Source organism: Filicampus tigris, chromosome 9 (genome assembly GCF_054856515.1).
Source record: "Filicampus tigris isolate MCC_2025a chromosome 9, RoL_Ftig_1.0, whole genome shotgun sequence".
Lineage (NCBI taxonomy): Eukaryota > Metazoa > Chordata > Actinopteri > Syngnathiformes > Syngnathidae > Filicampus > Filicampus tigris.
The window spans coordinates 8,724,851-8,751,729 of NC_141225.1; the positions used below are offsets into that span (position 1 = coordinate 8,724,851).

General features: G+C 41.1%; 1 protein-coding gene across 1 annotated transcript in view; it reads right to left on the reverse strand.

Annotated features, from left to right (window-relative positions):
• The window catches only part of LOC147141824 (A-type voltage-gated potassium channel KCND3-like), a 74,073-nt gene that overhangs the window by 42,989 nt on the left and 4,205 nt on the right, over positions 1 to 26,879 (reverse strand). The gene's annotated exons all lie outside the window — the stretch shown is intronic.

A 26,879-nucleotide genomic window follows, 5' to 3' on the forward strand; every position in this document is an offset into this window, starting at 1 on the left:
CGGGACGTCCTGCAAATTTATTATTAATCAAAGTCAACTGGACTATGATGACATTAGCATTGATTACCAAAAATTTAAATCGTTCAACACCTAGCGCACCGGCGTAAAAACACATAGTCCCACGACACAAGAAGACACGCTCAGTTACCACTATACTTACTCTTTTATGTTTGAATGTTCTGAGCTGTTTCCATCCCAGAAGGAGATTCTCCCAACTTAAAAACAACAATGCATTCGTCGTTTGTTTCGCCATTGCCGATCAAAGTCGTTAGTCTAATGCCCAATTGCTCTGTTTTTTTCTGGTTATAGTTCTTTTTTATGATATGTGATGATCAGCTTTGGTCCAGACACACTTAACCCGCAGCATGCATCTTCATAACGACAAAGGTCTACGAGTGTATCTTTATTTTCTTCTCAAGTGCTGAGTTGAGTTAAAGCAAGCACAGGTCCATTGATTTTCTGCAAAGACATAAACATTCCCTGAGGCCTATTTCCAGCTTGTACAATTAGTTTGCTATCTTCTTGCTACAAATGTTGCATATTGTTCACCTTAAATACACTCCATAGATGACGGGCCATTTCATTGTAAATAATTGTGTGCTTTACAATATTTTATTTCATGAGATGTAAATGCAAATTAATTACAAGAGTAAACGTTTTCTTTATTGTCCTTGCTTATTGTAAATGACTAATAGAGCTGAAGTGTAACAGTTTTATTCCATTTCAGGCAAATTTTGGGTACTACTGGACAATGTCAAAGAATCTGATTGATTTCAAGCGCTAGCATATCCAAGATAGTCAAGTTGGCTGAGTTCAAAAGTAAAATCAATACTTGCTCCTTTTCAGCGAAAATTCAGGGACTACCGGTCAATGTCAAAGCAACAACACTATTGATTTGAATGAATATCGGACCCAAGATGGCCGAAGTTGAAGGCCAGATCACTCCGTCCATATCAGCAGATTTCAGGCTCGATTTTCAATCAATCTTTGTCAAACTTTAAGGAATTAATTTGCATAATATATAACAACCATAGTGATTTTACATGGTGCTGCTGAGGTAGCTGGAGGCCATTTTGAGAGTGCCATCCAGTTATTTTCAAGGATTGTTATACCCTAAAGTCCTCTACTCACCAATCCGACCTCGGCCCTCATGGCTAACTGTCACGCCTCCCTAGAAGGGACTGGCACGTTGGACCAGAAAATGACCAAAGAACACACTGCAAAAGCCGACGGAGACGGACCTTTTGTGCATGCGTGTATACACGTACATCCCTCGCCCCTCCATGCCATCTGAGTTAGTATGTTTACTAAACAATTACGGTTTCTGTATGAAAATAAAGAGGGGCAGACCTGGATTTTAGTCTGTCCCACTAAGTGTCCTTTATGTGTGTGACGTGGCCGCGAGGTGGCCAAAGTTCATCACAACCTACTCGGCGAAATGGGCCAATGACAAAAATTGCCTCTGAACGCTTCAAACGTGTCACTAGTTACCCGACTGTGCGTACTTACTTGCATTGCCAACGCCCCGGCGGGAACGCTGTGCACTGCACGTGTACGGTCTGCACGGAAGGGAGAAGAAAAGGAAGAAGGAGAGGGAAAATGAGACGAAGAAAAAGAAGGAGCGCTGCCGTTTGTCTGCGGGAAATTTGAAACCTGAATGATGCAGCCGCTTGATTCGCGCACATCGAAGAGGGGAGGGGCTTTGCTTGGACTCTGCTAATCCGCACAGAGACTGACCTCTCTCAGAAATTAACATTACAACTCTCGACTCGCTCACTTTGTCTCCTCAATTAAACACGCATACAACGTGTGGTGGCAAGCGGTTTGTCAAACTAACTAACTAACCCAGAAATGGGAGCCCATAAGGTAAGCAGATTTGAATAGTAAATTAGCCAGCTAATGAGCTTTAAATAAACCTCTGCCGTTAGCCTCTCTCCCGTGGTGTCAAGCACGGATGTTTTTTTTTTTTGGGTGGGTGGGGGCAGATATAAGGAAGGAACCGCTTTAAAAGGACGAGGACGGACAGATTCGGAGGATGATAGTTTTTATGAATAAGGACGGAGGGACGAGGACGGTAGGGTACCCAGGTCGCGGACAGAGGATGGACCGGGAAAAAAGGGTCAAGTGCCCAGCTCTGCTATGTGTTACCCACGCCCTGTTGTGTTGAAAGCAGTTGCCGTTTTCCAATAAGTAGGTTATAGTGTAAAACGGAATGCTGAACAGGGGTGTGAAGTTTGACACCATACACTTCCTTGTGTCATCCTCTTGTGTTGAAAGCAGTTGTCTGACGCTGTGGCGTGGCAATATCTACCTTTGCTACGCTCTGTGTTAAAGACAAACCGCGCTTAATGCTGCATTGGCTCTCATGTAGCTATTTTGCAAGATCTCTTTGTGGAAGTGTCTTCTTTGTCCAACTGATTTTCATATTTTAGTACTTCTACAAAGGGACTGCTTCGAATAAATGCCACTCTGTGCCTAATAAAGGCTTCAGTGTCAAACATATTTATTTCTGGACCAAGGCTGCTTTGTCCACCTGTTTGTACAACCAATTCATGAAGTGATGAGGCTTGGAGAGTAAAATGGGGACTGATTATAAGAGTGGGCTGACAAAAAAGAAAGATGTGGAAGAGAGCTTCCATGGGCTCGCTGATTTCATCTGAATGCCGCAAAAGCAGCTCCTGCATTCAAGTAGTCCTCTAAACAAGGCCAAGCCATTAGTGGCAACCACTCCATCTTTCACAAAACAACTGCCTGTGTTTGCCTGGCTCAGCACTAGCACTCGGCACATGTGAATGAGGGACACAGTCGAGCGGCGTGGAAAAGATGACCTGTAAACAACACTTGAGGGCTTGTTTTGTACACAAAAGGACCATAAACTATTGTCTAATGGTGAGTATTGAAACGAGCACAATGAATGGCAAGCGCTATAATCATTCAGCCAACAAGCAATCAACGGCAAACATGCATTATTCAACTACAAAATGTATTCACAACAGTAGAGCCTAAAACTTAAGCATAATCCATTCCAGGACGCTAAAACCAAAGATTTGTTTGGATTTTGGGTATATTGACTGGAGGGGTATGCAGATTTTATATTACCCGAAATTTGAAAGACTCAAAAGTTTTTGTGTGTCTGTTTGCAAAGTAAAACTTTGTAACAGTCTGGATATGCAACACAAGCAATGTCAAAATATTCACAATTTTAAATTGTTAAATAAACACATGGTCTGGCTACAGTATATAGAACGAGAGTCTTGAATTTACTGCAATAGGTTTGTTTGGTCAATGTTTGTATGTACTTGTTTAATTGCCCATGGTGCATTGTCTGCCGTCATTGTTTTCTTTAACAGCTGGGAAAGTGAGTGTGAATGGTTGTTTGTCTTTATGTGCCCTGCAAATGAGTGGCAACCAGTCCAAGATATCCCTTGCTTCACCCATCAAAAGTTAGCTTTGATAGGAGCTATCAGACCCGTGAGGCTAAGGATGAAAATGCGCTACAGAAAATGAATGGATTATATGTTTTAGGTACGTTGACAACACTGGAACAATACAGACAACAAGTCGCGACAGAAATTTCTCAAGATTTACATTAGATTTGAACTTTTAAATTGCTGCTATCGTACATACGTGTACACAGTTAATGACGTGTTTTTTTTTTATCTTGATACAGTTCGCAAAATGAATTCCAAATGGGTTTTGACAAGATTGCCCGAGGAAACAAAGAAAAGTGTGTGAGTGTTTGTGACTATTGTGTCGAGGATGGCGAAAGGACACTTTGCACTCAGTTCAGGAGACCGAGGCGCTACGATGCCACTTTTTTTCCTCTTCCTCTAAACAGACAATGACAGAAGGGAAAAGGCTCTTTGAGTCGTGATTGGTCCGTCTCCATGGTGATTTTTGAAGAGCTAACTCCGCCAATGATGTGTTCGGATAAACCCGAGCACTGCTTGGTTGATGTGGTGGTTCATGAGTTATGGGGTAATTAAACTGTTAATTGCCTCAACCAAGTTCAAGCACTTACTTTGAGGAAGTACATGTGTCTCGTGTTTTGGTGCTGTGTAACGTCCTTTTATTCGCATGACATGTAGATTGTAAAAGTTATGTTTTCTGATAGCTGTTGCATACTATTGCTCAGTTTAAAACGCCAACATCATCATATGCACCCAGCCACTTTAAAAAGCTGTTATGCGGTAATGGATATAAAGTATACATTAAATATTGGTTGGAATTAGAAATGTAAAGAAATCCAAATTGTTTATATAGAGGTACCTTGGGATACAATATTGGGGTTACGGATGAAATTTAAGAGTTAAATTTATATGCACTATAACCTGTTTAGTTTAACTTAATTTGACTTTCTCTAAACGTTTCAATTACCGGTAAATGTCCCACTGTTTAATGTTGTAGTACTTAGAATACTTTCAAGTTGCTGTTCTCTAAAAGGGAGCTGAATGACAAAATTCACAACAGGTGTTTAATCCATAAATTCACCAAAAATATTTCCTGGTTCAGTGTTTCCTGGTATTTAAAGAGTCCTCTATTTCATTTTGACATCAAGAGACAAAGACGACACCGAACAACTAATCAACAATCAATCAGAAAAGATACGGAGAAAATCAAAGAATCAAAGAAAGGCATAGAAGTGGACATATTTGTGTTGGCTCATGTGCATTCAAAAGAGTATAGAGGGTCAAATCAAGTTCACCTGAAAAATATATACATACAGTATATTGTATTTCAGGTTTATCCAGAAGTAACACACAAAAGACAAAAATGTGTGAGTAATGTATTTGTACATTTGTTTGTCAGTAAAATGATACTAAAAACATGCTTGCACCATTGCAAAAAAAAAACTTTAGAATGGAAATGGTTTGACTTTGATAGTACAGTATTAGAATTCTTATTTATGCATTTCCTATTTCCATCTCCCTTGTTTCCAATTGGGAAAATGGTTTTAAATCTACACAAATCACATAATCCACCTTAGAATTTCCACTGCAGTAACTCAGTGGTGATACCGACAATGTGCCATATTAACTAGGACACACACTCAGCGAGAACAGGGTATTTCCATTGAAAAGTGGCCACGGGAGAGTTTTAACAGAGAGGACAGATGGACATATTAAGGATCATAAATTTCTGACTAAGGACTACAAAACCAATCAAACCTTTTTAATTAGAGTCCCGGTAATGGAGCTCATGATCACAAAGAGCCATTTCCCTGACAAACTTGAACATTTTTAGCTCTTGAGTGGTTTGTATAGAAAGAGTTACCATATTTCTAGTTATTAGTACATGAAGTTCATTTGTATTACAGTTCATATTTATCCATTTCCTACCGCATTTGTCCTCATTAAGTTCACCAGTGTGCTGGAGCTTATCCCAGATGACTTGAATTGGTCGCCAATCCTATCGCTGTACAATTAAAACATTGAAATGAAATGGACTTGCATCTACTTCCTGTAACCTTGACACAACATATTCTTTGCGGGGGGAAAAGTTAATAGATAATCAAATTCCAGATGAACATCCGTTGCATGTTTAGCTCCCCTGAGAAGCTGAGCTCAAGGTAAATCGTTTCAATCTCCCATAACTATTAGCCAAACAGTAATTTGGATTGCAGATTTAATGGAAGTAATTGTGCACTGACAAAAAAAATTATCAGCCTCAGTGCACTCACTGACCATTTGGGGCATTATTTTGCTAGACAGACACCCGTGCACTCTGCATAAAAATCTGCGGCGTGTCTTCATTTTTTTCAGCTAAAAGCTGGTCTAATTATTGGCGCAGCTGGTGAATGTGATTTTGTCTTGACTTGTTTGATCGAGCTGCAGGCAGACAGAGCTCTGCAGACGCGTGTGATGGATGTCATCATCTTTCATTGATAAACATGACAATTGCATGGGGCAACCCCTCTGAATCATCGTAGAAATCAATTCATCAATTCAGACCTCTCTGTGCTGAATTTGAAGGGAATGAGAGCAGCCACTTCCATTGGATGGCAAAGATGTCATCTGCGTTTCTTCCCACAATAGCGCAAACGCCCCTTCTACTTTCGCCAGTTTAGGAAAATACCAAGAGAGAAATCTCCACCCATGCGTACAATTAGACTGCACTTGGGGCTCGACTTGTGCTATGCACGAAAATAGGGCCCTTGGTCTTATGAAGCGTATTAAATGTATTCACAATAAGAGGCATCGGGGACCTCAGTGCCTAATTAAGGGCGTAATGGGAATATTCAGAAACCATAGTGGTACACAAACAAGCAGATCAAAAATACGCCATAGCATCCAGAGACTAGTAATAGGTTTAACGGTCCTGAAATCAAAAGCCTGAGGGTGATATGGGATTATCTCATTGAATAAAAATGCATCTTTGAGAAACTACTCTATGTGGTGTGAGTTATTAAAGTAGTTGGGGACACAGCAGGCACACATTAGTGGGGTTGCCCAAACTTGGCATCAGGATCCAAAAATAAGTAAATATTTGTTGTTCATTAAAGCGTTATGCAATTTCTTGACTTTATGGTTAATGTCGGTTGTAATAACGTCATGTGAGTTGTCATTAGATATGTACAGCGTTTGTCAATGATGCGGTAACATACAATGTACTTTAGTTCAGAAGCAACTTTCCAAATGGCTTCCCGATGGCTGACAGATCATTTGATTTAGAAAAGAAAATGATGTGAAGTGTACATGCACAAATGACAAAGCCTTTCCAAACCTCCACTAAAAACCCAGGCTAAACTTAGCTCTTCCCCGACACACAAAAAATTGTCTCCCCATTGAAATGTGCACTTCAACCATACTTCCGAGAGACCAACTCCTATTTAGCCATGGCATTTTCACCAGCTTGTGTCTTCTAAGAGTGTTATAGAGAGAGCCCAAAAAATGCCAATTGGCAAATAAAGGAGAATGGGTAAAAAAAAAAAAGAACCATAGGTGAATCTAGCAGTACACCACACACAAGAGCACAATACTAGGGTAATAGGCACACACTTTTGGGGTCTCTCACAATTAAAAAAAAAATCAGTATACCTATCAGTCACTGTACAGTACCATGCAAATAAACATCACATTTTATGTCACTTTTTTAATGGTTATAATATTTTGGGGTGAGCATCCCTCACCAGTGCATTGACGGTTTGAAAAAAAAAAGTGTATTTCCAAACATAACTATTTTATTGTGTCTTCATGAAGCAATAAATGGACCAAGAAGTCCCAGCACATTGAGTTTAAAAGTCCATCACATTCCAGTTTTTCCACAGCCGACAAGCTGATGTATTATTTCATTGTTGGCACCCAATATTACGGACATGACACATTATCACTCTGTTGCTCATTAGCGAAGCAATCTGCCGGTCCAGGCATGAGAATGTAAAAATGAACAGCTGTCGCGGGCTGTTGCTGTTTCCATGAATCTCGCTAATACAACAACTCTAACCTACACAACTTTTATGGTCTCCTTTAAACTGAAGCACTTCGCTTGTGATTGTGTTTTGCTCCGCTTGGGTTTGCGCATTCCTAAACGGTGGGCATTGAGCAGAAGAAAACAAATGGCTGAGAGCGAGGCATAAATCACACTTTTTCCCCGACGTGTGCTGTTGTAAACATCCTGGCGTGGCAATGAAGAAGCAATTGGAATTCATTTGTAGTTACAAGTCTTACCTGAGGGAGATTTCATGTCCCTGCGGTGAGAATTTGTTCCCTGTTTTCACAGTCCAGACATTTGAAACTCCCAAAATAGATTAGATAGTTGGTGAAGTGAATTCCACAGATACAGTATATCACGCGTCAAAAAATTGGCACTTTGAAGGCTTTCAATGAAATGTGCCAGATGACAAATGAAATGGATTGTGTCTCTGCCAATAAAATAAGTGGCCAATCTTCACTCCAGCTGTTTGTTAAAATGTAATGATTCCCTTGTTAAAAGTAGTCAGATTCTAATCACTACATCGTCACTCTACTACATACAGTGTTTCCCAAACTTTTTAAACCGCACACAGCCGTCAACTCTACCGACACAGTATCCGGCTGTCTAAAATGAATGAAAATAACCAAATGTTAAAAATAATAACAATAATTGATTATTCACTCATTTATCTCCTTCTGCTTATCCTGTTGAGGGTTACTAGTGAGCTGGAGCCTATCCCAGTTGACTTTTGGCAAGAGAAACACAGGACACCCATGACTGATTGTCAGTCAATCAACGGGCTTAAGCAGACAAACAACCATTTGTATTCATATTCACATGTATGGACAATTTAGTCTTCAATGAACTTATGCCGTTTTTAGAACGTTGGAGGAAGCAGGTGTCACTTGGGAAAACCCACATGGAGAACATGCAAACTTCACGAAGGAAGGTCAGATTCTAACCCCGTTCCTCAAAACTGTCATGTCATGTCATCTTCCAAACCGCTTATCCTATATAGGGTCGCGGGGAGTTGCTGGAGCCTATCCCAGCCGTCAATGGGCGAAGGCAGACTACACCCCGAACTGGTCGCCAGTCAGTCGCAGGGCACACATAGACACTGTCACTGAGCGGGAATCGATCCCACGCTGCCCGCACACAACTCAGGCGTGTGTACCACTACACTATCAGCGGATTCCTCAAAACTGTGAAGCAGACATATTCACCACAAATTCCACTGTGCTGATTAATCAACCATTCGCACCTGTGGACTTCAGAGTCGAAGTGAATTGATTGTAAACAGTCCATACTTATTATTAAATTGAATGTAATCCCTAATTGGTTGAAAGTTAAATAAAACATGTGACACTGTTGTCATATCATATAATTCAAAATACCGTTCTTGAATTATAGGATGAAAAAGCCGGTTGAGTGCAAACCATGAATGAACATGTCCTTACAGGAACGGAATTTTATGGATTTAATTTTCTCTTCCTACCCTGGACTGTGCACCCAGAATAAAAACCTTTGGCAAACAAATGAAACAGCAGTGTGGACCCATTAGGTTTATTGTAGAACCAGTGTTTCCATAAAAGCCTGTTGAAAGGCCTGAGTGTCAATGAATATGTGTTTTTAAATATTACAAGATGGACAACCTATAAATGAGCTCCCTGCACTGAGTTAGAACAAACACATTTCTCCTGATTTGAAAATCTGCCATCTGCGGGCGTAGATTGCCAAGTCTTACTGGTCGAAAAACAAAGCAATTTAAAATCAACACAAACAGTCGTGCAAGCTGCTCTCTCCCTTCGTACTGCTACCAATATCTTGAGTTGTGCCGTTCAATATCGGGATGATAAATCAAGCTTATCTTACGTCGCGTATATTCTGCAGTTGTTTTTCGAAAATGTATTCGGTTTCATCAACCTTACGTGTCACGTTACGGACACTTTACATATCACTGGAACAGTGAGGCGGTTGTCAATTTGTAACAGATTTGAAAAAAAGAGGTATGAAATTGACGAAACACAAGTCCTCTCATAACAAGCCCTTGGGGGCACTTCCAACTTCAAGATGGCACGAGGGTCATCCAGTTTTGGAGTGCTGAGAAGTAAGACTTTCATACTTTTTTTACCTTTTTGATAACAACTTCACTGAACATTAAGACGAACTCAGTGTTGACTACTCATAAGGACTTGGGATGACTTGTGATTGTAAATACTGAACAGTTGTATTATTTACGATTAGCAGACCTGACCATTTAATAAGCAGAGCAGGGAAGTGGGGGAAAAAATCACTCTTAGCGTACCCCACATCACAGGTTAATCTCTCAGGATAATCTTTAAAAGCCATCCGAGAATTGGGCCTTTGCTGTTTTGACAGACAGGGAGGAAAAATGTTCAATTATTCAACTGTCAGTCCCGCGTGTATCTTAGGTGCAGTTGCAGAATCCAGCGAAAACAAATCTCTAAAAACACTGCTGGAGTTGTGTTTATGTTCCAATATTTAATAGTGGTAGTCATAGTTTGCAGTGGTGTACTGCGCTGAGATGCTAACAATGTTTCTATTGTAAAACAGAATTCTTCGGAGATTGAGGGCAGCATGGCTCAGGTGGTAGAGTGGTTGTCTCCTAAGGCAAAGGTTGTGGGTTTGTTCCTGAGCCCCTGTGTCCATGCCCAAGTGTCCTTCAGGAAGATACTGAACCCCAATTGCTACTGATGCGCCACAGCGTTAAAGCACTTTGAGTACCTTGAAGGCAGAAACATACTATGTAAGCGAAAGCCCATTTACTGAATTTTCCGAGAGCACTGTTTTTTGTCGCTTATTTATTTATCTAGTCTTGGCCCTTAGCTCACTGTAACTGTATGAGGACCTGTGTGTATCTTCCATCACAGTGCGCTGAGAGATATCAGTAGGTTTTCTACAGTATACCTCGTATCCAGTCAAACCCTTTGCCACCTGTGTTGCGAGATAAGGGCCAAACCGCTAAAAATAAGACAGAAAACAGAGCACGTGGTGGTGCCATTCAAGGTTCTTCTTTGTGTCCTGACGCCAACCCCTTCTGATAGGAAACTTTGCCAGGAGGCAATAAATGCTCTTACTTCCTTGTAGGTCTCACATCCTTTTAGCCTTCATTCTACTATGCATCGTGTACCTCTCTTTATCAGAAGTCCTCCCACCTACTGTACATGCTCAATTTGTCTTCTTCTGCTGATTATAACCTGAGCTCAGGTGGTTGAAACAAATGTTCACACGTAAAACCAGAAACCACAAAGGGGCCCTTAATCTGAGCCAACTTCAGATTCCTTATTCACTATGCCACTCATGTACATAAATTGGCAAGACTTTCATACAGTTAGCTGAGTGGCAAGATAAAAAAAAAATTAGACCAAAAAAAAAAGAGTCAGTCACATAGTCACACAAAGTACAGTAGATGTACTTGACAGCAGCATTCAGCCTTCAGGGTACTCAAAGACCTCGCATCAATCCAGGAAAAGAGGATTTGACCTTACTGTTACCAATCAACAAAACCTTAACCACAAAGGTACTTGAGGACTCAAATGTTTTTTTCTTTTTACTCTCATTAAAGAAGAGTTTATTTTCCTGACTTAAGCTCTGCAATGGAGCCTCCACTGGCATCGAACTTTGAAAGTAGTTACCCCGAAGACCAGGGATCCGTTTCACAAAGCAGGTTCAACAAACTCTGACTCTAAACCTTAACCGTGAGTTGATCTACTCTGAGATAGGAAACTCTGAGTTTCCGGTTCCAGAACAGCTGATTTGAATCAGTTCACCCATCTTGGAGTATCTCCACCTGGAGTTGACGGCATGCACCACAACTATGAAAAGACAGCATGAATTGAGCCCCCATTCGACAAGTCACCGTCACAACGAGGGAGGGGCGTGGGAGACCATTGCTGCTAGGGGTGGGCGATATGGGCAAAAAAAAAATATCTTGATATTTTTTCAAAAAAACTTGATAATGATAATTTGACAATATTCTACAAAAAATATCTGCACTTGCTTCATAGACCAATTGTGGATGGACAGCGTTTGTGAACAACATCTCTTTTAAATTGCTCAATACAGCTTCTGCGAAACATAATGATGTTCTATGGCAATATTTAACAATGAAGAACAAAAAATTATGTATAGACTTAATTGATTTTTGGGAATATTTATGACATTGAAATGTCTCTGCTGTTATTCCATAATGATGTGACATTTTGAGCTGCAGTAAGTACTGGTGTAGCACTGCCAACTACTAGAGCAATCAGAAGGAGAAAAGGGTGTTAACTACAGCAATCGGAATGGGAAATAAATGTACTTGATATGTGACGTGTGACGGAAGTGTGACCCAGCGAGAGAAAAAAAAGACGTCGTCATGACAACACCCATTCTCATACATTGGCCACCGTATTCTGATTGAAGTTGAATAACAAAACTGCAACTTACCAAAAAGTGCATTTTCCCACTCATTCATCGCTGTGATATGGAGACTTGTGACTTTATTCATGTTTGGGTGTATGCTGGCGTCACACTAATAAGCCACGTCGTAGTTTGTGCAACAAACTCCTCGGGAATACAGGCTAGTTATGAATGATGCGGACTACAAGCGTGTAAACTGAATGTCAACCGATCATCCAGGATGTCACGTTTGACTTGCTCGCTAAAGTACTGAGTGTGTGTGTGCGTGAGTGAGTGCGTGCGTGCGTTTATATTTGTTGGTTCAACTCGGCGACTGTTTTCTGAGTGTGTGTGCTTAAGCTTTTGTTTAGCGTGCTTGCGCGGTCGCCAAGTTTTCCTCGTAACCCATATGGCTCGTGGTGCAACAGAATTGCTCTTCGATGTGACCGTTTTGGCACATCTAACAATGTTATTCCCAACAACGTCAGTCTTGTCAACCCCAAACCATTTACAGACTACGGACGACGTGGACTCGCGCCTTGCTATTGTTCCCCGCTCGACACTCCTCCATACTTCAAACAGATCGGCTGCAGTGCGGACAGAGTAACATGACCTGCCTGCTGATTCGGCGAATGATTATCACTTCCTCCTCTTCTGCCGTCAATGCACCCTGATTTTCAGCTTCTCCTCATACTTTGCAGCCGTCGGCTGACTTGCTTTTCGAGGCAGTATTAATACTCGATAATGTAAAATTACACATTGTGAAAGCAAGATTGACGATGATATCGATGAGATGTACATCGCCCACCCCTAAATGCTACTTGGGTCAATATATGCGGAACTTTCAAGTCCTTTGCAATCACAATAATATGACAGAGGAAAACTGCTTCCTTCCACCTATTAATTTATTTCATTTAGATGCAATCTTGCAGGGGAGAAGCGAACTTAACAGCTGATGAAATATAAAATCATTGTTCAAACAAGACCTTGGCATAATCTCATGGGGATACACTGAAAAAAATGATGGATTCAGGTGATTTTATTTTGTGAAACCACTTGAGTAAATAAAATTGAGTAAATAATGTAAAGCATTTTTTCAGTGTACACAGACGGCAGAACTAGGTTATGCCAAAACCCGCCTGCGAATGGAATGAATGAAGAAATGAAACAGAGTGTTGCTCTGAAAGAGGGAGGAGGCAGAGAGAAACTCGAGGTTCATTGAGATCAACCTGGTCGCGACCAGGTTAAGTTGAGAAAGTATGTTGCTACGGTAACTGACCGAGAGCTTATGTTACCGCTCTCTCTGAACTGGCTAGAGTTTGCCTCATTTCAGGGTTAGCAGACTCTGAGTTTTCACTAAACCTGCTTTGTGAAACAGACGCCTACTCTTGAAAAGGAGGTCTGGAGCTTCCTGTTACCAAGCCAACAACCAAAACCTCAACCTTTAAGGGACACAAAGATGGATTTCTTTTTACTCTAATGAAGGATAAAGCTGACTTTCCTCAACCTTCTCAATGGAGTCTACTCTCCTTGAAAGAAGGTCTTGACCTTCCTGTTTCTAAGTTGACAGCCAAAACCTAGCCCACGAAACAAACTCAAAACCTTAATGTTTGGATTCAAAGTCAGACACATTACCCAATAGGCCAAGCTGTCACACAATAATTGCGCTAAACAGTGGCTATCAACCCTCAGGTCTCAACCTTACTACTACTAAACCTACTGCCAAATCATCAAGATACTCTGATACTGAAATATTTTTGGGTTTTGTTTTGTTTTGTAGTCCCGTTAAGGATAGACCGCAATTTCGTTGATTTAAGTTCCTCATGGGAATCTCATCGGGCCTTGATCCTTCAGGCACATTCAAAACAAGTGAGATTCTGGAGAAAATTCATTTAAGACCAACATGCTGAGAATTAAGTCTCATCTGACATGTGACACAAACAACACAAATGATATGAAGCTTATGTAGTTTTCATTGAGTTTCTTTTTCATCAACATTGTCCATCCGGTGTGTCCGACTTAGCATACCTGCTAAATTAACACATGATTATGAGTAAATTGGCTCAAAGGTAAAAGACTAACTAATGCCTGAAGAGTGGGGATTCATAAGCTTGCTAAAGAATGCTTGGACAGACGTAAGGGGCAACCAGATATCTAACAAACTATACATGTGTAGCATCTGAGCAATTAAGCTTTGGACATTGTGGCCACTTTGTGTTACAGTACCTGCAATCCTTTACAATAATTACATTTGTTCAAATGAATTTTGGTGTAGAATGAAATAACACTGGCACTGTGTAACAAAGTACATTACATTGCTATTATTAGAAAGCAGCATTCTGCCAAATTGGCTGCAAGAGCATCTTGGCCCAATAAAGGCAGGAATATTTCCAATTTCCTACAAGCAGCACTCATTTTGACCCCGGGGTTCAACGAGGCGACAAAATCACCCAATTATTCATGCCACTGAATAGCTACACAACCTCAGAGAAGAAAGAAACTATTCTAAGATGCTGTTGGCAGAAAAATGTTGATTATTGAAGACTCCCTATGACGGCATTCAAAGAAATGTTCCATCTTGTTCGAGTAGTTGTTTGGAAATGTTACTGAAAAGTCAATAAAATCATTTTACAGAAAAATTGTGCAGTAATGCAGTGAAGTGTTTTGCTTTCATAGCACAATAATACTTGTAATATTTTAAGGGAGGAAAAGGCAATAAAAAGCTTATTAGGTGTTGAAAGATGCAATTTCCCTTTTACCAGTCCAAAGTCCCTGTTGAGCGCCTCAACGTTTACTTCCATGTTTGTTGCCTTTCTCATCTTCCTTCTCTCCTATTCCTTTTGACTAAGGAGTCCAATAAACGTCTGACCTCTCCCTTTTTCTGACGCTGGCCCCTGGGCCCGGTCCACTTTGTCTAATAGAGACGTTGAGGCTCGCGCACAGAGGGAGGCCATCTTAAAAGTCTCTTAGAAGAAAGCGGATTATATATAGCCACTGATTAAGGCAGCGATGGGAACATGACCTACATGCATAGCAACATTTTTTTTCTGACTTTGCCACTACAGAACAAACCTCACGTCCAGGACTCTACAACTGGGAGGCTCACTCTAATTATGCCAGCCGAGTCAGATTTCATTGCAAACCTCATTAATATTTTCTCATTATTGGATTAATTGTGTTTTCTGAGGTGCGGAAGACTTGGAACATACACTCTCGCTGTACTACCTGTCTAGTAGGTATTGTCTGGAAGGATCATGACTCAAATGAGCAGATTGCGGTTAAAATGGATCACTGCCTTTCACACTGAGCGAATACTCTAAAATTAGCTTGTGGCGAATCATGAGGAGGAAGATCAGTCTTTTACAACCCATCCCGCTGATGCCACCAAGCAGGCTATGCAGCTGACCGCAGGAGTGGACCTCGCGTTTGTTCAATGCAAAGCCTTTTATTAGCCACCTGAGCTTGATTTAACACCCTGGACAGACCCAACCCTTGTTTCCACCTTCACTCTGCCTGGCCATATCTCCCCCAGCACCGGCCCATTACCCGAGCACCGCCGACACGGTGAGGATGCCCATAAAGCAGTCCTCAAATAGAGGGGCGGGCCCCCCTCAAATAGAGGGGCGGGCCCCCCTTGGGGGGAGCAATGCATTACCAGAGTGGCGCATGTGACTCCAGGAATCATGCTTTATCTTTTTTTTTTTTTTTTTTTTTTTTCTGTACTACAATAAAGTGTAATTGCACAGCCACTACAGTAGGTAGCAGTGGCACTTTCATTGTCAGAGTGTGTGCAGGGATCTTTTACAACCATATAAGCTGCACCTATCTATGTTGAAAAATTTGATACTTACTTTGTTTCCAGAACGATTTTAAACTGTAAATGTATAGATTTACAGTTTGAGATTTGATGGATTTACGCCTCTGTTACACCATTGCAAACCCTGACATTTTCGGGAGTGTATGCAGGGATCTTTCACAACCATATAAGCTGCACCTATCTATGTTGAAAAATGTGATACTTACTTCATTTACAGAACGATTTTGGACTGAAAATGTATAGATTTACAGTTTGAGATTTGATGGATTTACGCCTCTGTTACACCATTGCAAACCCACCCTTCTAAATACTTGTTATACAACAAATTTAACTTTAAAAATGCAAAATGAAGAATAAATACCAAGCGCGCAGGCTGTGAGAGGAACATGCGCTTCAACCACAGCAGTGGACGATTACGACGGAACGTTTGCTAATAACTACATTAAAGCTTTAATTTTGATCATAAATGTGACTTACCTTGACTAGAATGCCGTGGTGCATTTTATCCAAAGGTACAATCCTGCTGTAATGCACTTTTTTTTGACTGTGTGTGCCCTGCGAATGGCTGGCAAGCAATTCGGGGTGTCCCCCGTCTACTGCCCATTGACAGCTGGGATGGGCTCCAGCGCTCCCACGACCCTTGTGAGGATAAGCGGTAAAGATAATGGATGGATGGATATTCTTTGACTCACTGGAAGATAGATTTGAGGAAAGGTGTGATGTGATCCAATCTCCTGGTGTTTGTAAGGACTCTGGCGGCAGCATTTTGGTTCAGCTTCAGCTGCCTCATTGATTTTTTTTTTTTTATCAAGACCTGTAAAGCTATTCGGCAGATTTATATTTCTTTTTTATTTCTTTAATGTTAAGGATACAACGTTATGCAGGGATGTACTCATTGTTTTTCATCCATTCTATAGCTAGCGCCCCCAACCCCCCCCAAAAAAAGAAACCCATGTGCTCCCTCTTCTCTCACATTTTAAAATCATTCTACAGTGGTTTAAAAATACCCTAAAGTGGGGTACACACATATCAATAATCAGGGGAAATTTAAACACATCCCACTTCCAATCAAAGTCACCGATTGTATCGGACTGGAGTTCACTAGTCATTCAGTACAATAAAAATGACAAGAGACGAGTTTGCAACCACACTAGTTACCTAAAACTAAACCGCTAAAACTAGATACGCTAAAACTAAACCTAGCTTCTTATCCTTCGAAAAACTATACTTTCTTTTTTGTATTTTCCATCCATCTGACTGCCCTATGGCACCATTCTGCCAGTCACAAATCAGTCTCAGCATTATAGCGGACATCTGGTTAGGTTGGTCTTGTGCGTAGTGTTATGTGTTTGTCATCTCGCACACTATAGCAGCACACATCTAGCGTTTCTTTCTGGGGGGGGTCCTCGCAATGTGTGGGGTATCAAATTTTAAAAATTGGTTATGCTGATCAAAATCAGTATGTGGATATCCCACTTAAGTCTGTCCTGTAATTGAGAGGAGCACAGTGGGGTGTGGTTAATGCCCATGGGGTAAACGTATAGAAAAATTGGGGTAAGGAAGACTTCAAATGACTGCATTCAGGGAGCTAAACAAAATAAACAAGTGATACCACTGTCTTTATGTGGATTGTGAATTATTAATGAGAGCGTGCATAATAAAATGGAATTTAGACTTTGTTGGACACTGTTTGGACATGTTCCATGCAGGGAAAAGACGGACAAAAAAACGAAATGAAAATGTGTTATGGAAAAGGAAGTATGTGGTGTTTCTGAACTGTAATAGATCATCGGGAAGGAAGGCTTTAGTCAGGATTTATCAGCTTCTACTCCATCCGCCTGTCACGAGCTCTCCGACTTTATCCAAGAGCAACAATAATTCAATAATTAAGCATCTCTTTAAAGCCCCTCTATCTTAGGCAGGGGTGTCGAACTCCGGTCCTCAAGGGACCCTGTCCTGCCTGTTTTCCATCTCTTCCTGCTGCAACACACCTGTTTCAAATGATCAGCTCATCAACAAGTTCTGCAGGAGCCTGATCCTGATCCCGATCGTTTGAATCAGGTGTGTTGGACGAAGAAACCTCAAAGACATTCAGGAGGGCGGCCCCCGAGGACTGGAGTTTGACACCCCTGATCTTAGGTCACATGATGTAGATCCGTGCTATATATCATACGGCCCGCGGGACAAAACCGGCACGTTATGTGTTTCAGTATGACCTGTGAGGCCCCAAAAAATCTGAAATGAACTGTTCACACTGCATGAACAAATACGATAAGTGTTGTATATGTCTAAAAAAAAGAGCTGCAGTGTGAATGTAGCCTTAGTAACACATTCAAATCGATTTGGGACTCGTTGTTTGAACGGTAAACACCGTGTGAGTCTGAGCTCTAGTGTTAAAGTAACACTCTATTACGAATAAGTCATGCAACCAACAGCTGTCTTGGCTAACATCCCCTTGTTTACAGTGCTAATGCTAGCTTTGTATTGCTAGTGATGCTATTTTGTTGAAGCCGCATATGCGTTCTCTGTGACTATTTATCATGACTACGCACTTTCATAATCACATGCCATTATAAAAGGCCATGTTTCGAAATCACACTGGCTTTGGTCTTGGTCAGACTTGAGGGGTCGGGTAGATTAGTGATGTGAGGCTATGAAGAGGCCATGGACGGTGGTGTTAGGATTGGGCCAGCAACGTCGTCATTGCTGTCGTCATGGCACTATTACTGCTGTTGATACAGCTGTTGTTGTGCCCATTGTTCTCCCATCCCTCTCCCTCTATCCTGTTGTCTGTCTTTATCTACCCTCTGTCCCGCTACTCTGTCTTTCCATCTCAACCCAAGCAGCCAAATCAGACGGTCGCTCAAAAGAGACTGGGCTCTGTCCGATGTTTCTTTCTAGTTTCGCTTGCCTCTGTCGCCAAGTGCTTACTCACAAGGGGCTCAACAGGGTCTTGGATGAGATACAGCATATCCCACAAGACTTAAGCGAGAGAAACAGGCTATAACACTGGACTGATCGACACTCAGCAGCAGGGCACAGATAGACAAATAACCATTCACATCATGCACGATTTTTAGTCTTCAATGAACCTGCCACTCATGTTTTTGCAATGTGTGAGGATGTCGGAGTGACCAGTGAAAACCCAGGCAAGCATGGAGAGAACCCGGAACTTGGGAACTGAGAGGCACACATGCCACCAGCTGCCCTTTTGCAGATCAATTCATTAAAAAAAAAAAACACTTCAGGAATATATTGTATTGTAGTCACAAGGATTCCTTTCACATTAAATATATATTGTATCGGCATATTGGTGAAGTCATCCCCCGTAAGCATATGCGCATGTTTGGAGGGCTCGCTGTTAATTTCAAGCATGAGCCATGAATAATTTTTATTTACACCAACTGCTGTTTTTCTCTGAATAGCTTGGCTTTAAGAAATTGGTTTGAAAGAAAAAAGAAAAAGACAGCAGTGCAAAGTTAGCGGAGAAAAGAAGACAGAGACGTGTCAGTTATTACGATCAAAGGCAGATGGAGAGTAGTGGGCTGCCAGCAACAGAATACTGAGAGGATTGCTATTATCAGTTTATGTGGGGGGCCGTGCTGGAACTAGGTTTAGCATTAGAAAATGAAATTACATTAGTCTAAATAGCATCTCACCTTCGGACGATGAATACTAAAAAACAGATTGTGAGAGTTCCTTCATATGATTTTTGTCGAATTGTCTTTCTGTATGCCTGTGCCTTGAACATGCATCCAGTGTTATTTTTCTGAGAATGTCCTTGGATGGCAATGCAGTTGATTTTTTTTTTTTTTTTTTTGACAGAGCATTTGCATAGACTCTATTGTGGCTTGCACATAATGCTGTCTCGCTCAAATACATTGTTTGTGGATCACAATTGTGCACATTGCTTTCATCTTGGCATTTCTCTCTTATATAAATTTCTCTGATATACAAAAGATTATGTAAAGGACCTTTACGATGCAGACACACGTGCACAAACAGTGTGGAACAAGAAAATGTTGTCAGTCTTCAAATAAAGGGAGTCGCAAGTTCAGCTTTGATTCCGATTTTCAACCCCACCACCTCACAACACCCCTTTGCGTCTAGAAAAAAAATGACAATGACATCATGCAAAATCAGTTTTGCTCTTTGATTTTTTTTTTTACTTCTGGGATTTGCTTCATTGCTCCTGATAGCATTAGCTTTACCTTTTCAACTCAGCAGTAACTTGCATCAACTTTCACAGAATTACAGACAAGGTGATTTATTATTACCCGTACTATCATCTAAGTGTTTCCTCTTGGGGAAAAAAAGTCCCTTTTCTCAAAACATATTTATAAACACGATCCTGAATAACCATAATTCAATTGTAAATAAAATAATTCAACATCATAAAATGTGTCATCAAAGTGCATGGCTCAGCTGGCTCATGTCTTTCATTGAACCACAATAACTGCTGTTGCAATTTATGAATGTGCACCATCTCTTTCCCTATTTCCAGCACGACTGACTGTGTGTTTGCCTTCCACAGAATACGTTCTTGTCATACGCAAGCAATTTTGAAAATGACTACGCTCATGTTGTCTGTTCTTTAGCAGGAATTAAGCTTGCTTGTTGCTTTTTTTGAAAAATATTGACTAAAGCAGTCGGGAAAGTGGCAAAGATATGTTGCTTTTCTAAACGACCTCCACTCCACTGTTCGTAGCAATATTGCTGGTTCAAGCAGTGCATGTCAGCAGAGACGTGCTTTCAACTACAGAGGCTGATAAAAAAAATCTATTCAAGAAAAATCAACTTGACAAATGAACTTTGCCCAATATGGAGAGCCAATCCAGTAAACGCCCACTAATCGCCCAGCCTTAGTTCAGCTCGCTTCAGTTCTGGTGATCATTCGCAACATTTTATTTGATCAAGAAAAGACAATCACAGGCAACATGGTCAGTTCCAGGTCTGTAAAAAGTTGCAAGGTCACATCATGCTTTTCATTACGGACCAAATGAGGCGCGTCGTGACAGATCGTCCCGTCTGGAGCAGTGGGCATGATTACAGCCCAGTAACGACTTGGACCTCTACCTGGGTTTTGCTCTGTGGCTTTGGAACAGTAAAGTTAGAGATGCTAAATAATGTAGTAAAAGAGGGGGTTGGCACACTCAAGTAAACAGCAGCAACTTTGCCAGTCATCAAGCTTTGTGTTTACCTGGACCACTCAAAACAATAAAACAATACAGTGCAATCACTGGTATACAAAACCATCCATCCATGCATTCTATACTGCGTATCCTGTTCAGAGTTGCTGGGTGCTGGATTCTATTCCAGCTGACTGGGAGAAAGTTATATCAAGACTATAACCTATAGAGGGGTCGCTAGTCAATCACAGGGCACATGGAGAGACGGGCAATCATTCAATCTCACATCAACACGATCACTGAGAGGGAACTGAACCAACTCCGCGTGCACTTTGTGTACCACACTCGTCTAATATAACATGTATTCCTATATTGGGGGGATGGAATATTCGTTGCACTATAGAGACTTACCAACTTCCCACATGGAGCATATCAGGTAAGGCATTCTAGCCAAATGCTACTCTGTAAACAAATACAGTGCAGCTCAGCCTCTGGCTGGCAGGGGTCAGGGCTAGTGATTGTTCCTATGATTTTGAAATGTAATACTACAGGAGGTTCTGGTTTTACAACGGTGACGGCATTGGAAGTTTCGAGGTTACGAATGTCAAATAATGAACTCTTTTGCACAGTGGAATGAGAATATGTCGTCACTCGGCACAAGACGGCATACGCAAGTAGACTTCATTTGATTGTTTTATAATGATGGCCTAGAAGTGTTTTAGCACAAATACTGATATTTACTGTAATTAATTAATAATTACTTTACCACTGCGTAACTATTGGTTAAAGGCTATCACTATAGAATATTTTTAGAATCAATTATTCTATCGATTATTCCATCGATTAATTGAATAAACGGATAACAATGTAAATTTCATTACGTTCATTGCAAAATCTTTTTTTTTTCCAATTACTGACTATTTATGGACATTACAAATGTAGCCCATACAAGCTTGAGTGGTCCAAACCTCGTCTCCTGGAGCCCCATATTGTGTATGTGTGTGAATGGAGGCAGCAGTAGTGGAAAATCAATTGCAAGTTAAAAATGAACAAAACTATTCCGGCAGATTTTTCAGATGCCGAGGTGACTAAAGATACCAACCAGTGATTATATTTCTCAATTTGCATACTAAACATGTCTAATAGTAATACCTACATTTTCATATACGGATGTTTAAGTAAGAATACTTCTGGAAACATGAGCTTCATGTCCAAAAATCAGACTGGAAGGACACACTTCATTAGGTACACCTTCCCAAGCTAATGATGTCCACATAAAACTTTTATGGCAAAAACTGCCCATGAAATAATAATATTGTATTGACTCTCATTAAAAGAAAGTGTTAGGACTATCATTCTTTCAGTTTGCCGCCAAACTTTAGCAGCACGTTCTCATTCACCCATTGGGTCATGGCCGCGGAGCTCGGCGAGCTTGTAAAATATTAAGCGTGTTGAATCATAATAAATGTGACGGAAGAAACCTCCTGGGACTCTTTGCCTTCGGGCTCAAAACACAGTGCTGTGGACTTTATGACGCCTTTAAATCAATTCCTCACACAGCAGTTGTTGTTTTCTTACACTGAACACCACGGCTGTAAATATGTTCCTTGCGGGAGGTCACCAGTCGGGATAAATCACAATTAAAAAAAAAAAGAAATACTCTTATTTCATTAGTGTGTTAGGGTAAAATGACTGGTTTTTGTAATGGTGTAAAAAAAAATGATTGCGATGTATACATTTAGAAGTTAAGGTGCTTACGTGCACAAATGAATTGAAAAATACATTGAAATGCTTTTTAGCCGATACGTTTTGTGCTCAAGGGCTGAATGGACAAGATGGGCCTATTTGTAGATGAGGTTATGTTGTTTAGATTTTGGGAATAATATTTTTTTTTCTCATTTTAATTGCTAATTGTTGCCAATGGGGCAATGGCCGGTCATCCACCTGGGAGGGGATATCGACCACCGCCCGTCCACCCCCAACAGCTAACCCAATTCCCCCGGTCGACGTAAATGTATTAGGTGCACACTGATTGGATGATCAATAATAATTCTTAATGTTTAATAATGATTAATGTGCATGTTGAAGGGGCATCCTGCCTGGGATAGATGGGAAGTATATTTCGAGAAAGGTCCCTCCACATCCGAAATCTGAAAATATTTTGGGTTATGTATAACGCGTGCCACTTAGTTGTACCTTCAATTGCGGTTATAAAGCAATCCGGGGAACTGGCGGACCGGACTTTTAGCTCAGGGGTTAGTGCTCTGGACTCCCAAGCCGGCGTTGTGGGTTCGATCGCCAAAGTGCGTGGTTTTCTGTTCCCGCAATGTCAGGCATATCATACTCAGGTGTGCGCTATTGACCGCCCTGAATTTAACACTAGGAGTACCAGGATTTTGACACTACAAGAAGTACGAGACCCGTCAATTTAACGTAATGCACTCTGGTGCGCTCTAGCAATGACTAGGACTAGGACTCTAAGATCACTATTTATTTTTACTGTCTGGCATGCAATACCCACAACGTAATGACTATCACATCTAACAGCCTTTTTACTACATGCGACACGGCTGCTCCTCCCCCTCGCCAGAGGGACTTTTTTTTACTGTGACTTGCTGTATTTCAGTCGCGCGATTCATCCTCAGACTCATCAGTATTTTGAAGCAGATTAACACCTCCTCTACTCTATAAGATTTTTTGTATTTTTGTTTTTTTTTTATCAATGATGGTGACTAGCAACGTTTCTCAATGCAACCGTTGGTTGCTAATGAAACCTGGCGGTGTCGTCCAAGCGCAACCTGCATACTGTCAATTTGACTGGGACGCCATAGTTAAAGGAGTAATGGCTCGTAACTAATTTTATATTGTATAATACCATAAAATTGCAACATGATGATGAAATATATACAGAATTAGAAAAGTCAAGAGGCCGGGAGCATTTTATATCTACCGGTATATATATACGCAGAGTAATAACACATCAAAATTTGAAAAGAGTCAAAATGACTGCTCTCGTACTCCTAGTGTTAATGCAAATGAGGGGTATACTGCAAGGATTGTCCCGGAAAAGTCTGATTCAATCCCACAACGGCGCACAAACGCGCACACCTCCAACTATGCTCAATTCTACAATCGTAAAGTCTAGCAAAATGCGACTTGCGCCCGGCGCAAAAATAGGGCCGCAGGTGTTTGATCCATGAATCGAACATTGCATTTCCTGATTAAATTTGAATTGGATGTGAACTGCAAGACACCAAGACACCACCCAACATGATCAACCATGCCTTAACTGCCATTGTGAGGTTTCAAAAAGATTGCTATCAGAGGGAAGTGTCCACTGATCTTAGAGTGTCACAATATATTATCGGCAGATTACAACAGCGACTTGTGCAAAAAGTGCTAAAAAATTGAATAGCTGGCCATGTGTATTCAAAAGTTTAGAAGTTAAGTTTACTTGTACAGGTAATGACACATTAAGACGGCAGCCGGCCGACATGGCTTACGGGTGGCCAAATGCCACACTGGCAAAAAAAATGTAAACAAAAGCTTGATCTTAAAGGGACATTTGGATGATTTTAACATTGGTACTTATATAAAAGGTTTGCATGTAAAAATGACATCAGTACTAAAATGCTCCGCCCAAAAGACTCTGTAGTGATTTAAGGGCTTTTTTTGTGATTAGATTTACGACAAATAGCCCCGCCCCTTTTTGGGGCTGGGCTTGTTATTTTTTAGGTCTCAGCGGTCTGCGTCACGGGATGGAGGCAAGCGCGGTAATATTGCTCACTTTGTCAGTTCTGTTGTCTAAAATGGCGACCGATCGCCACCAAAATGCAAATGCAAATTACTACTCTTGTCCACTTCAACCTGTAAAAGTATAAACGTGTTCTGCACAATAGTTTGGATTTATTTACATAAAACGTGATGTCATTATGATCACCTCCACAAAATCAAAAATACCGTGGCGATCGCTTCTCCACTTACACAGGCTGAGCGGGCAAGAGAATGAATGCACACACGAACCCCGACTGCTTGTATTTCGGACATTTAACTATGCTAAACTCGTGTCAACTCTCGGGAGGCAGACAGCGACTGGCAGCAGGCAAGCAATCAGGCAAGCATGGATCTTTATTTCCCCAACCCCCCTTCCCTCTTCGGCTAACAGTAGGATAACGGTACAGCTAATAGCAAACTAGCTTCATGCCGTTAAAACAAAAAGCGTTAGCACAACAACATTAGCTCCTTACTGTCCGCGCAGCATGTGGAGGTGATCATGACCTCGCGGGGTTGTCCGACACCACTTGCAATCGCGAGACTGGAGCGGCGTTAGAGTTAGATAAGACCTCATCAAACACCGGAGTGTCTTGAACGTTCGCATCCGACTCCACAGCAGAGTGTGGCCGCATTGGAACGCACCATTTTGGCTGTTACGTTTCATTGGACGGCGTGTTGTCGGTTGAAAAACTGTGGCCATTCCTCATCCAAATAAATGTGCACGTCCACTCATTCCCACTTCAGTCTCTGTAAATATCCTGACTGGTGTTAAATGCCTCGCCCGTCCTAACTGTGATCAGCAAAGAAGCAGTGTTTTTTTTGTTTTGTTTTTTTTTTAGCAAAGAAGCAGTGTGCGCTCGTCCCAGCATATATCTATGTAGCTCTGCTCACTTCCACATTTCCTCATCCTCATATAAATCAGCCACGGAGAGGTTAATCCTTTTGATATGTTGAAGTGGTCATTAGTAGGGATGTCCACATAAATTTTGGTGCCAATTGGTCACCGTTTTTGGACATTATATGCAATGAAAGTACAATGATTTCCAATGGAGAGTTTGTAATCGGTTCCTCCAGTGACCCCGACCGAACAAGGATAGAACGGTAGGGGGCGCGGCCATTCTCCTCATTAACAAGGGGCGTTATTCATGGAGTCACTTATTTCCTAATTACCCCAAAATGAATGGATAACATAGAAAATGAACACTCTTTTCATTTTCCTGATCAAAAAATATATCAAATGAACTTGTTAGTTTGTGAAAACATGGCCATCCCAGCCCAACCAGCCCTTTAAGCTTAGTTTTCTCTCTCGCGACAATGGGCTCAAGATGACAGTAAAGAAGCACTGGAGTTGTCAGCCCTTGGTCTTTTGCTTTTGCTTTTTGTTTATTAGTAATTTTTACAGTTGTATTATTATGTCTGCCGTGCATGATTTCCATTGTAAAATGTTCCCACTTATTGCCACGGGGCCTGGGTGTGCACAGGCCCACCCAGATTGACAGACTGCCCACCCAGTTCTTGAAAAAAATATACTTTTAAATTTTTGTAAATTATTCTGAAATTAGTTTTGAATTTGTGTTTCGTTGTGTTTTTTTTATTGTATTGAATATTAAGAATGGCATAATTGTGGTAGTCTCAGGAAGATCTGAACTTCATATTATTCAGTTTGTCATTTTATTTAAATATACGATGTGTCGGGACAGGAGGATTGTGTGAAGTGAGGCCCACCCTGACTTTTCCAGACCCACCCATTAGCCATGTTCTGGCTACACCCCTGACAAGTACTAAAAGATTCACCCCGAAATCACCGTAACTCATGAACTGTTTATGCAAGCACATAATTCCAATGGATTCTGAAAGCAGAGAAGTGGTGCTTTCTGTTGATACCACATACATTACTGTAGCTCTTTTTTTTTTTTTTTTTAATGTGCGGGGGCGGGGAAGCCGTGCGTCATAGTGGAAAGTGCCGTAGATGACATGTTCACCATAACTCATGAACCATTTGTGCTAACAATGTAATTCCAATAGATTCTTTGCATCGATGCCTGGGTACGGGGCAAAATAGACGATTACCAACATGGGAGAAAATGGGCTTCCGACTATGCTTAGTACAACTATTATTTAAAGTTTCACATCTATGGTTTATCGTCTACAAAATGGGCCTCCGTCATAGGCAGATCGGAGGACCGGTCCGTCACAAAGGCGGAATGCCTAGCTCTGCTCAATAGTATCAACAGATGTTTAGATGGATGATCAATTTGACTGCATGGAGGCATGGCATATAAGAGCACCAATAAAATGCAGTGTGGAAGCTAACTAATTACCACAGAATCTCGTTCATCTAA